Here is a 12,269-nt window from a genome sequence, read left to right as displayed (position 1 = left end):
GCTGCCTGCTGAAATTCCGCATGCTTCAGGATATCTCCCAGATGCAAGGTGTCCCCACAGGCAACTGTGTCTGGTTTGACAGTGCCAAGTGCCTCCTGCAAACTGACATCAGGAACCTGGCCTGGTGAGTTTTGTTTCTCAGGGCAAAGGCCATCGTTCGTGTCCAGGGCCCGGTGGCCCGGAGTGGCCGGCTGCCTGCTGAAATTCCGCATGCTTCAGGATATCTCCCAGATGCAAGGTGCCCCCACAGGCAACTGTGTCTGGTTTGACAGTGCCAAGTGCCTCCTGCAAACTGACATCAGGAACCTGGCCTGGTGAGTTTTGTTTCTCAGGGGAAAGGGCATGGTTCGTGTCCAGGGCCCGGTGGCCCGGAGCGGCCGGCTGCCTGCTGAAATTCCGCATGCTTCAGGATATCTCCCAGATGCAAGGTGCCCCCACAGGCAACTGTGTCTGGTTTGAGAGTGCCAAGTGCCTCCTGCAAACTGACATCAGGAACCTGGCCTGGTGAGTTTTGTTTCTCAGGGGAAAGGGCATGGTTCGTGTCCAGGGCCCGGTGGCCCGGAGTGGCCGGCTGCCTGCTGAAATTCCGCATGCTTCAGGATATCTCCCAGATGCAAGGTGCCCCCACAGGCAACTGTGTCTGGTTTGAGAGTGCCAAGTGCCTCCTGCAAACTGACATCAGGAACCTGGCCTGGTGAGTTTTGTTTCTCAGGGGAAAGGGCATCGTTCGTGTCCAGGGCCCGGTGGCCCGGAGTGGCTGGCTGCCTGCTGAAATTCCGCATGCTTCAGGATATCTCCCAGATGCAAGGTGCCCCCACAGGCAACTGTGTCTGGTTTGAGAGTGCCAAGTGCCTCCTGCAAACTGACATCAGGAACCTGGCCTGGTGAGTTTTGTTTCTCAGGGGAAAGGGCATGGTTCGTGTCCAGGGCCCGGTGGCCCGGAGCGGCCGGCTGCCTGCTGAAATTCCGCATGCTTCAGGATATCTCCCAGATGCAAGGTGCCCCCACAGGCAACTGTGTCTGGTTTGAGAGTGCCAAGTGCCTCCTGCAAACTGACATCAGGAACCTGGCCTGGTGAGTTTTGTTTCTCAGGGGAAAGGGCATCGTTCGTGTCCAGGGCCCGGTGGCCCGGAGTGGCCGGCTGCCTGCTGAAATTCCGCATGCTTCAGGATATCTCCCAGATGCAAGGTGCCCCCACAGGCAACTGTGTCTGGTTTCACAGTGCCAAGTGCCTCCTGCAAACTGACATCAGGAACCTGGCCTGGTGAGTTTTGTTTCTCAGGGGAAAGGGCATCGTTCGTGTCCAGGGCCCGGTGGCCCGGAGTGGCCGGCTGCCTGCTGAAATTCCGCATGCTTCAGGATATCTCCCAGATGCAAGGTGCCCCCACAGGCAACTGTGTCTGGTTTGACAGTGCCAAGTGCCTCCTGCAAACTGACATCAGGAACCTGGCCTGGTGAGTTTTGTTTCTCAGGGCAAAGGGCATCGTTCGTGTCCAGGGCCCGGTGGCCCGGAGTGGCCGGCTGCCTGCTGAAATTCCGCATGCTTCAGGATATCTCCCAGATGCAAGGTGCCCCCACAGGCAACTGTGTCTGGTTTGAGAGTGCCAAGTGCCTCCTGCAAACTGACATCAGGAACCTGGCCTGGTGAGTTTTGTTTCTCAGGGGAAAGGCCATCGTTCGTGTCCAGGGCCAGGTGGCCCGGAGTGGCCGGCTGCCTGCTGAAATTCCGCATGCTTCAGGATATCTCCCAGATGCAAGGTGCCCCCACAGGCAACTGTGTCTGGTTTGAGAGTGCCAAGTGCCTCCTGCAAACTGACATCAGGAACCTGGCCTGGTGAGTTTTGTTTCTCAGGGGAAAGGGCATCGTTCGTGTCCAGGGCCCAGTGGCCCGGAGCGGCCGGCTGCCTGCTGAAATTCCGCATGCTTCAGGATATCTCCCAGATGCAAGGTGCCCCCACAGGCAACTGTGTCTGGTTTGACAGTGCCAAGTGCCTCCTGCAAACTGACATCAGGAACCTGGCCTGGTGAGTTTTGTTTCTCAGGGGAAAGGCCATCGTTCGTGTCCAGGGCCCGGTGGCCCGGAGTGGCCGGCTGCCTGCTGAAATTCCGCATGCTTCAGGATATCTCCCAGATGCAAGGTGCCCCCACAGGCAACTGTGTCTGGTTTGACAGTGCCAAGTGCCTCCTGCAAACTGACATCAGGAACCTGGCCTGGTGAGTTTTGTTTCTCAGGGGAAAGGGCATCATTCGTGTCCAGGGCCCGGTGGCCCGGAGTGGCCGGCTGCCTGCTGAAATTCCGCATGCTTCAGGATATCTCCCAGATGCAAGGTGCCCCCACAGGCAACTGTGTCTGGTTTGAGAGTGCCAAGTGCCTCCTGCAAACTGACATCAGGAACCTGGCCTGGTGAGTTTTGTTTCTCAGGGGAAAGGGCATGGTTCGTGTCCAGGGCCCGGTGGCCCGGAGTGGCCGGCTGCCTGCTGAAATTCCGCATGCTTCAGGATATCTCCCAGATGCAAGGTGCCCCCACAGGCAACTGTGTCTGGTTTGAGAGTGCCAAGTGCCTCCTGCAAACTGACATCAGGAACCTGCCCTGGTGAGTTTTGTTTCTCAGGGCAAAGGGCATCGTTCGTGTCCAGGGCCCGGTGGCCCGGAGTGGCCGGCTGCCTGCTGAAATTCCGCATGCTTCAGGATATCTCCCAGATGCAAGGTGCCCCCACAGGCAACTGTGTCTGGTTTGACAGTGCCAAGTGCCTCCTGCAAACTGACATCAGGAACCTGGCCTGGTGAGTTTTGTTTCTCAGGGGAAAGGGCATGGTTCGTGTCCAGGGCCCGGTGGCCCGGAGTGGCCGGCTGCCTGCTGAAATTCCGCATGCTTCAGGATATCTCCCAGATGCAAGGTGCCCCCACAGGCAACTGTGTCTGGTTTGACAGTGCCAAGTGCCTCCTGCAAACTGACATCAGGAACCTGCCCTGGTGAGTTTTGTTTCTCAGGGGAAATGGCATCGTTCGTGTCCAGGGCCCGGTGGCCCGGAGTGGCCGGCTGCCTGCTGAAATTCCGCATGCTTCAGGATATCTCCCAGATGCAAGGTGCCCCCACAGGCAACTGTGTCTGGTTTGACAGTGCCAAGTGCCTCCTGCAAACTGACATCAGGAACCTGGCCTGGTGAGTTTTGTTTCTCAGGGGAAATGGCATCGTTCGAGTCCAGGGCCCGGTGGCCCGGAGTGGCCGGCTGCCTGCTGAAATTCCGCATGCTTCAGGATATCTCCCAGATGCAAGGTGCCCCCACAGGCAACTGTGTCTGGTTTGAGAGTGCCAAGTGCCTCCTGCAAACTGACATCAGGAACCTGGCCTGGTGAGTTTTGTTTCTCAGGGGAAAGGGCATCGTTCGTGTCCAGGGCCCGGTGGCCCGGAGTGGCCGGCTGCCTGCTGAAATTCCGCATGCTTCAGGATATCTCCCAGATGCAAGGTGCCCCCACAGGCAACTGTGTCTGGTTTGACAGTGCCAAGTGCCTCCTGCAAACTGACATCAGGAACCTGGCCTGGTGAGTTTTGTTTCTCAGGGGAAATGGCATTGTTCGTGTCCAGGGCCCGGTGGCCCGGAGTGGCCGGCTGCCTGCTGAAATTCCGCATGCTTCAGGATATCTCCCAGATGCAAGGTGCCCCCACAGGCAACTGTGTCTGGTTTGAGAGTGCCAAGTGCCTCCTGCAAACTGACATCAGGAACCTGGCCTGGTGAGTTTTGTTTCTCAGGGGAAATGGCATCGTTCGTGTCCAGGGCCCGGTGGCCCGGGGTGGCCGGCTGCCTGCTGAAATTCCGCATGCGTCAGGATATCTCCCAGATGCAAGGTGCCCCCACAGGCAACTGTGTCTGGTTTGACAGTGCCAAGTGCCTCCTGCAAACTGACATCAGGAACCTGGCCTGGTGAGTTTTGTTTCTCAGGGCAAAGGGCATCGTTCGTGTCCAGGCCCCAGTGGCCCGGAGCGGCCGGCTGCCTGCTGAAATTCCGCATGCTTCAGGATATCTCCCAGATGCAAGGTGCCCCCACAGGCAACTGTGTCTGGTTTGACAGTGCCAAGTGCCTCCTGCAAACTGACATCAGGAACCTGGCCTGGTGAGTTTTGTTTCTCAGGGGAAATGGCATCGTTTGTGTCCAGGGCCCGGTGGCCCGCAGTGGCCGGCTGCCTGCTGAAATTCCGCATGCTTCAGGATATCTCCCAGATGCAAGGTGCCCCCACAGGCAACTGTGTCTGGTTTGAGAGTGCCAAGTGCCTCCTGCAAACTGACATCAGGAACCTGGCCTGGTGAGTTTTGTTTCTCAGGGGATAGGGCATCGTTCGAGTCCAGGGCCCGGTGGCCCGGAGTGGCCGGCTGCCTGCTGAAATTCCGCATGCTTCAGGATATCTCCCAGATGCAAGGTGCCCCCACAGGCAACTGTGTCTGGTTTGACAGTGCCAAGTGCCTCCTGCAAACTGACATCAGGAACCTGGCCTGGTGAGTTTTGTTTCTCAGGGCAAAGGGCATCGTTCGTGTCCAGGGCCCGGTGGCCCGGAGTGGCCGGCTGCCTGCTGAAATTCCGCATGCTTCAGGATATCTCCTAGACGCAAGGAGCACCCACAGGCAACTGTGTCTGGTTTGACAGTGCCAAGTGCCTCCTGCAAACTGACATCAGGAACCTGGCCTGGTGAGTTTTGTTTCTCAGGGCAAAGGGCATCGTTCGTGTCCAGGGCCTGGTGGCCCGGAGTGGCCGGCTGCCTGCTGAAATTCCGCATGCTTCAGGATATCTCCCAGATGCAAGGTGCCCCCACAGGCAACTGTGTCTGGTTTGAGAGTGCCAAGTGCCTCCTGCAAACTGACATCAGGAACCTGGCCTGGTGAGTTTTGTTTCTCAGGGGAAAGGGCATCGTTCGTGTCCAGGGCCCGGTGGCCCGGAGTGGCCGGCTGCCTGCTGAAATTCCGCATGGTTCAGAATATCTCCCTGATGCAAGGAGCACCCACAGGCAACTGTGTCTGGTTTGACAGTGCCAAGTGCCTCCTGCAAACTGACATCAGGAACCTGGCCTGGTGAGTTTTGTTTCTCAGGGGAAAGGGCATCGTTCGTGTCCAGGGCCCGGTGGCCCGGAGCGGCCGGCTGCCTGCTGAAATTCCGCATGCTTCAGGATATCTCCCAGATGCAAGGTGTCCCCACAGGCAACTGTGTCTGGTTTGACAGTGCCAAGTGCCTCCTGCAAACTGACATCAGGAACCTGGCCTGGTGAGTTTTGTTTCTCAGGGCAAAGGCCATCGTTCGTGTCCAGGGCCCGGTGGCCCGGAGTGGCCGGCTGCCTGCTGAAATTCCGCATGCTTCAGGATATCTCCCAGATGCAAGGTGCCCCCACAGGCAACTGTGTCTGGTTTGACAGTGCCAAGTGCCTCCTGCAAACTGACATCAGGAACCTGGCCTGGTGAGTTTTGTTTCTCAGGGGAAAGGGCATGGTTCGTGTCCAGGGCCCGGTGGCCCGGAGCGGCCGGCTGCCTGCTGAAATTCCGCATGCTTCAGGATATCTCCCAGATGCAAGGTGCCCCCACAGGCAACTGTGTCTGGTTTGAGAGTGCCAAGTGCCTCCTGCAAACTGACATCAGGAACCTGGCCTGGTGAGTTTTGTTTCTCAGGGGAAAGGGCATGGTTCGTGTCCAGGGCCCGGTGGCCCGGAGTGGCCGGCTGCCTGCTGAAATTCCGCATGCTTCAGGATATCTCCCAGATGCAAGGTGCCCCCACAGGCAACTGTGTCTGGTTTGAGAGTGCCAAGTGCCTCCTGCAAACTGACATCAGGAACCTGCCCTGGTGAGTTTTGTTTCTCAGGGGAAAGGGCATCGTTCGTGTCCAGGGCCCGGTGGCCCGGAGTGGCTGGCTGCCTGCTGAAATTCCGCATGCTTCAGGATATCTCCCAGATGCAAGGTGCCCCCACAGGCAACTGTGTCTGGTTTGAGAGTGCCAAGTGCCTCCTGCAAACTGACATCAGGAACCTGGCCTGGTGAGTTTTGTTTCTCAGGGGAAAGGGCATGGTTCGTGTCCAGGGCCCGGTGGCCCGGAGCGGCCGGCTGCCTGCTGAAATTCCGCATGCTTCAGGATATCTCCCAGATGCAAGGTGCCCCCACAGGCAACTGTGTCTGGTTTGAGAGTGCCAAGTGCCTCCTGCAAACTGACATCAGGAACCTGGCCTGGTGAGTTTTGTTTCTCAGGGGAAAGGGCATCGTTCGTGTCCAGGGCCCGGTGGCCCGGAGTGGCCGGCTGCCTGCTGAAATTCCGCATGCTTCAGGATATCTCCCAGATGCAAGGTGCCCCCACAGGCAACTGTGTCTGGTTTCACAGTGCCAAGTGCCTCCTGCAAACTGACATCAGGAACCTGGCCTGGTGAGTTTTGTTTCTCAGGGGAAAGGGCATCGTTCGTGTCCAGGGCCCGGTGGCCCGGAGTGGCCGGCTGCCTGCTGAAATTCCGCATGCTTCAGGATATCTCCCAGATGCAAGGTGCCCCCACAGGCAACTGTGTCTGGTTTGACAGTGCCAAGTGCCTCCTGCAAACTGACATCAGGAACCTGGCCTGGTGAGTTTTGTTTCTCAGGGCAAAGGGCATCGTTCGTGTCCAGGGCCCGGTGGCCCGGAGTGGCCGGCTGCCTGCTGAAATTCCGCATGCTTCAGGATATCTCCCAGATGCAAGGTGCCCCCACAGGCAACTGTGTCTGGTTTGAGAGTGCCAAGTGCCTCCTGCAAACTGACATCAGGAACCTGGCCTGGTGAGTTTTGTTTCTCAGGGGAAAGGCCATCGTTCGTGTCCAGGGCCAGGTGGCCCGGAGTGGCCGGCTGCCTGCTGAAATTCCGCATGCTTCAGGATATCTCCCAGATGCAAGGTGCCCCCACAGGCAACTGTGTCTGGTTTGAGAGTGCCAAGTGCCTCCTGCAAACTGACATCAGGAACCTGGCCTGGTGAGTTTTGTTTCTCAGGGGAAAGGGCATCGTTCGTGTCCAGGGCCCAGTGGCCCGGAGCGGCCGGCTGCCTGCTGAAATTCCGCATGCTTCAGGATATCTCCCAGATGCAAGGTGCCCCCACAGGCAACTGTGTCTGGTTTGACAGTGCCAAGTGCCTCCTGCAAACTGACATCAGGAACCTGGCCTGGTGAGTTTTGTTTCTCAGGGGAAAGGCCATCGTTCGTGTCCAGGGCCCGGTGGCCCGGAGTGGCCGGCTGCCTGCTGAAATTCCGCATGCTTCAGGATATCTCCCAGATGCAAGGTGCCCCCACAGGCAACTGTGTCTGGTTTGACAGTGCCAAGTGCCTCCTGCAAACTGACATCAGGAACCTGGCCTGGTGAGTTTTGTTTCTCAGGGGAAAGGGCATCGTTCGTGTCCAGGGCCCGGTGGCCCGGAGCGGCCGGCTGCCTGCTGAAATTCCGCATGCTTCAGGATATCTCCCAGATGCAAGGTGTCCCCACAGGCAACTGTGTCTGGTTTGACAGTGCCAAGTGCCTCCTGCAAACTGACATCAGGAACCTGGCCTGGTGAGTTTTGTTTCTCAGGGCAAAGGCCATCGTTCGTGTCCAGGGCCCGGTGGCCCGGAGTGGCCGGCTGCCTGCTGAAATTCCGCATGCTTCAGGATATCTCCCAGATGCAAGGTGCCCCCACAGGCAACTGTGTCTGGTTTGACAGTGCCAAGTGCCTCCTGCAAACTGACATCAGGAACCTGGCCTGGTGAGTTTTGTTTCTCAGGGGAAAGGGCATGGTTCGTGTCCAGGGCCCGGTGGCCCGGAGCGGCCGGCTGCCTGCTGAAATTCCGCATGCTTCAGGATATCTCCCAGATGCAAGGTGCCCCCACAGGCAACTGTGTCTGGTTTGAGAGTGCCAAGTGCCTCCTGCAAACTGACATCAGGAACCTGGCCTGGTGAGTTTTGTTTCTCAGGGGAAAGGGCATGGTTCGTGTCCAGGGCCCGGTGGCCCGGAGTGGCCGGCTGCCTGCTGAAATTCCGCATGCTTCAGGATATCTCCCAGATGCAAGGTGCCCCCACAGGCAACTGTGTCTGGTTTGAGAGTGCCAAGTGCCTCCTGCAAACTGACATCAGGAACCTGCCCTGGTGAGTTTTGTTTCTCAGGGGAAAGGGCATCGTTCGTGTCCAGGGCCCGGTGGCCCGGAGTGGCTGGCTGCCTGCTGAAATTCCGCATGCTTCAGGATATCTCCCAGATGCAAGGTGCCCCCACAGGCAACTGTGTCTGGTTTGAGAGTGCCAAGTGCCTCCTGCAAACTGACATCAGGAACCTGGCCTGGTGAGTTTTGTTTCTCAGGGGAAAGGGCATGGTTCGTGTCCAGGGCCCGGTGGCCCGGAGCGGCCGGCTGCCTGCTGAAATTCCGCATGCTTCAGGATATCTCCCAGATGCAAGGTGCCCCCACAGGCAACTGTGTCTGGTTTGAGAGTGCCAAGTGCCTCCTGCAAACTGACATCAGGAACCTGGCCTGGTGAGTTTTGTTTCTCAGGGGAAAGGGCATCGTTCGTGTCCAGGGCCCGGTGGCCCGGAGTGGCCGGCTGCCTGCTGAAATTCCGCATGCTTCAGGATATCTCCCAGATGCAAGGTGCCCCCACAGGCAACTGTGTCTGGTTTCACAGTGCCAAGTGCCTCCTGCAAACTGACATCAGGAACCTGGCCTGGTGAGTTTTGTTTCTCAGGGGAAAGGGCATCGTTCGTGTCCAGGGCCCGGTGGCCCGGAGTGGCCGGCTGCCTGCTGAAATTCCGCATGCTTCAGGATATCTCCCAGATGCAAGGTGCCCCCACAGGCAACTGTGTCTGGTTTGACAGTGCCAAGTGCCTCCTGCAAACTGACATCAGGAACCTGGCCTGGTGAGTTTTGTTTCTCAGGGCAAAGGGCATCGTTCGTGTCCAGGGCCCGGTGGCCCGGAGTGGCCGGCTGCCTGCTGAAATTCCGCATGCTTCAGGATATCTCCCAGATGCAAGGTGCCCCCACAGGCAACTGTGTCTGGTTTGAGAGTGCCAAGTGCCTCCTGCAAACTGACATCAGGAACCTGGCCTGGTGAGTTTTGTTTCTCAGGGGAAAGGCCATCGTTCGTGTCCAGGGCCAGGTGGCCCGGAGTGGCCGGCTGCCTGCTGAAATTCCGCATGCTTCAGGATATCTCCCAGATGCAAGGTGCCCCCACAGGCAACTGTGTCTGGTTTGAGAGTGCCAAGTGCCTCCTGCAAACTGACATCAGGAACCTGGCCTGGTGAGTTTTGTTTCTCAGGGGAAAGGGCATCGTTCGTGTCCAGGGCCCAGTGGCCCGGAGCGGCCGGCTGCCTGCTGAAATTCCGCATGCTTCAGGATATCTCCCAGATGCAAGGTGCCCCCACAGGCAACTGTGTCTGGTTTGACAGTGCCAAGTGCCTCCTGCAAACTGACATCAGGAACCTGGCCTGGTGAGTTTTGTTTCTCAGGGGAAAGGCCATCGTTCGTGTCCAGGGCCCGGTGGCCCGGAGTGGCCGGCTGCCTGCTGAAATTCCGCATGCTTCAGGATATCTCCCAGATGCAAGGTGCCCCCACAGGCAACTGTGTCTGGTTTGACAGTGCCAAGTGCCTCCTGCAAACTGACATCAGGAACCTGGCCTGGTGAGTTTTGTTTCTCAGGGGAAAGGGCATCATTCGTGTCCAGGGCCCGGTGGCCCGGAGTGGCCGGCTGCCTGCTGAAATTCCGCATGCTTCAGGATATCTCCCAGATGCAAGGTGCCCCCACAGGCAACTGTGTCTGGTTTGAGAGTGCCAAGTGCCTCCTGCAAACTGACATCAGGAACCTGGCCTGGTGAGTTTTGTTTCTCAGGGGAAAGGGCATGGTTCGTGTCCAGGGCCCGGTGGCCCGGAGTGGCCGGCTGCCTGCTGAAATTCCGCATGCTTCAGGATATCTCCCAGATGCAAGGTGCCCCCACAGGCAACTGTGTCTGGTTTGAGAGTGCCAAGTGCCTCCTGCAAACTGACATCAGGAACCTGCCCTGGTGAGTTTTGTTTCTCAGGGCAAAGGGCATCGTTCGTGTCCAGGGCCCGGTGGCCCGGAGTGGCCGGCTGCCTGCTGAAATTCCGCATGCTTCAGGATATCTCCCAGATGCAAGGTGCCCCCACAGGCAACTGTGTCTGGTTTGACAGTGCCAAGTGCCTCCTGCAAACTGACATCAGGAACCTGGCCTGGTGAGTTTTGTTTCTCAGGGGAAAGGGCATGGTTCGTGTCCAGGGCCCGGTGGCCCGGAGTGGCCGGCTGCCTGCTGAAATTCCGCATGCTTCAGGATATCTCCCAGATGCAAGGTGCCCCCACAGGCAACTGTGTCTGGTTTGACAGTGCCAAGTGCCTCCTGCAAACTGACATCAGGAACCTGCCCTGGTGAGTTTTGTTTCTCAGGGGAAATGGCATCGTTCGTGTCCAGGGCCCGGTGGCCCGGAGTGGCCGGCTGCCTGCTGAAATTCCGCATGCTTCAGGATATCTCCCAGATGCAAGGTGCCCCCACAGGCAACTGTGTCTGGTTTGACAGTGCCAAGTGCCTCCTGCAAACTGACATCAGGAACCTGGCCTGGTGAGTTTTGTTTCTCAGGGGAAATGGCATCGTTCGAGTCCAGGGCCCGGTGGCCCGGAGTGGCCGGCTGCCTGCTGAAATTCCGCATGCTTCAGGATATCTCCCAGATGCAAGGTGCCCCCACAGGCAACTGTGTCTGGTTTGAGAGTGCCAAGTGCCTCCTGCAAACTGACATCAGGAACCTGGCCTGGTGAGTTTTGTTTCTCAGGGGAAAGGGCATCGTTCGTGTCCAGGGCCCGGTGGCCCGGAGTGGCCGGCTGCCTGCTGAAATTCCGCATGCTTCAGGATATCTCCCAGATGCAAGGTGCCCCCACAGGCAACTGTGTCTGGTTTGACAGTGCCAAGTGCCTCCTGCAAACTGACATCAGGAACCTGGCCTGGTGAGTTTTGTTTCTCAGGGGAAATGGCATTGTTCGTGTCCAGGGCCCGGTGGCCCGGAGTGGCCGGCTGCCTGCTGAAATTCCGCATGCTTCAGGATATCTCCCAGATGCAAGGTGCCCCCACAGGCAACTGTGTCTGGTTTGAGAGTGCCAAGTGCCTCCTGCAAACTGACATCAGGAACCTGGCCTGGTGAGTTTTGTTTCTCAGGGGAAATGGCATCGTTCGTGTCCAGGGCCCGGTGGCCCGGGGTGGCCGGCTGCCTGCTGAAATTCCGCATGCGTCAGGATATCTCCCAGATGCAAGGTGCCCCCACAGGCAACTGTGTCTGGTTTGACAGTGCCAAGTGCCTCCTGCAAACTGACATCAGGAACCTGGCCTGGTGAGTTTTGTTTCTCAGGGCAAAGGGCATCGTTCGTGTCCAGGCCCCAGTGGCCCGGAGCGGCCGGCTGCCTGCTGAAATTCCGCATGCTTCAGGATATCTCCCAGATGCAAGGTGCCCCCACAGGCAACTGTGTCTGGTTTGACAGTGCCAAGTGCCTCCTGCAAACTGACATCAGGAACCTGGCCTGGTGAGTTTTGTTTCTCAGGGGAAATGGCATCGTTTGTGTCCAGGGCCCGGTGGCCCGCAGTGGCCGGCTGCCTGCTGAAATTCCGCATGCTTCAGGATATCTCCCAGATGCAAGGTGCCCCCACAGGCAACTGTGTCTGGTTTGAGAGTGCCAAGTGCCTCCTGCAAACTGACATCAGGAACCTGGCCTGGTGAGTTTTGTTTCTCAGGGGATAGGGCATCGTTCGAGTCCAGGGCCCGGTGGCCCGGAGTGGCCGGCTGCCTGCTGAAATTCCGCATGCTTCAGGATATCTCCCAGATGCAAGGTGCCCCCACAGGCAACTGTGTCTGGTTTGACAGTGCCAAGTGCCTCCTGCAAACTGACATCAGGAACCTGGCCTGGTGAGTTTTGTTTCTCAGGGGAAATGGCATCGTTCGAGTCCAGGGCCCGGTGGCCCGCAGTGGCCGGCTGCCTGCTGAAATTCCGCATGCTTCAGGATATCTCCCAGATGCAAGGTGCCCCCACAGGCAACTGTGTCTGGTTTGAGAGTGCCAAGTGCCTCCTGCAAACTGACATCAGGAACCTGGCCTGGTGAGTTTTGTTTCTCAGGGGAAAGGGCATCGTTCGTGTCCAGGGCCCGGTGGCCCGGAGTGGCCGGCTGCCTGCTGAAATTCCGCATGCTTCAGGATATCTCCCAGATGCAAGGTGCCCCCACAGGCAACTGTGTCTGGTTTGACAGTGCCAAGTGCCTCCTGCAAACTGACAT

Source organism: Passer domesticus, chromosome 26, assembly GCF_036417665.1.
Source record: "Passer domesticus isolate bPasDom1 chromosome 26, bPasDom1.hap1, whole genome shotgun sequence".
Lineage (NCBI taxonomy): Eukaryota > Metazoa > Chordata > Aves > Passeriformes > Passeridae > Passer > Passer domesticus.
The sequence above is the reverse complement of the archived record's forward strand: the minus strand, read 5'-3'. Positions refer to the sequence as shown.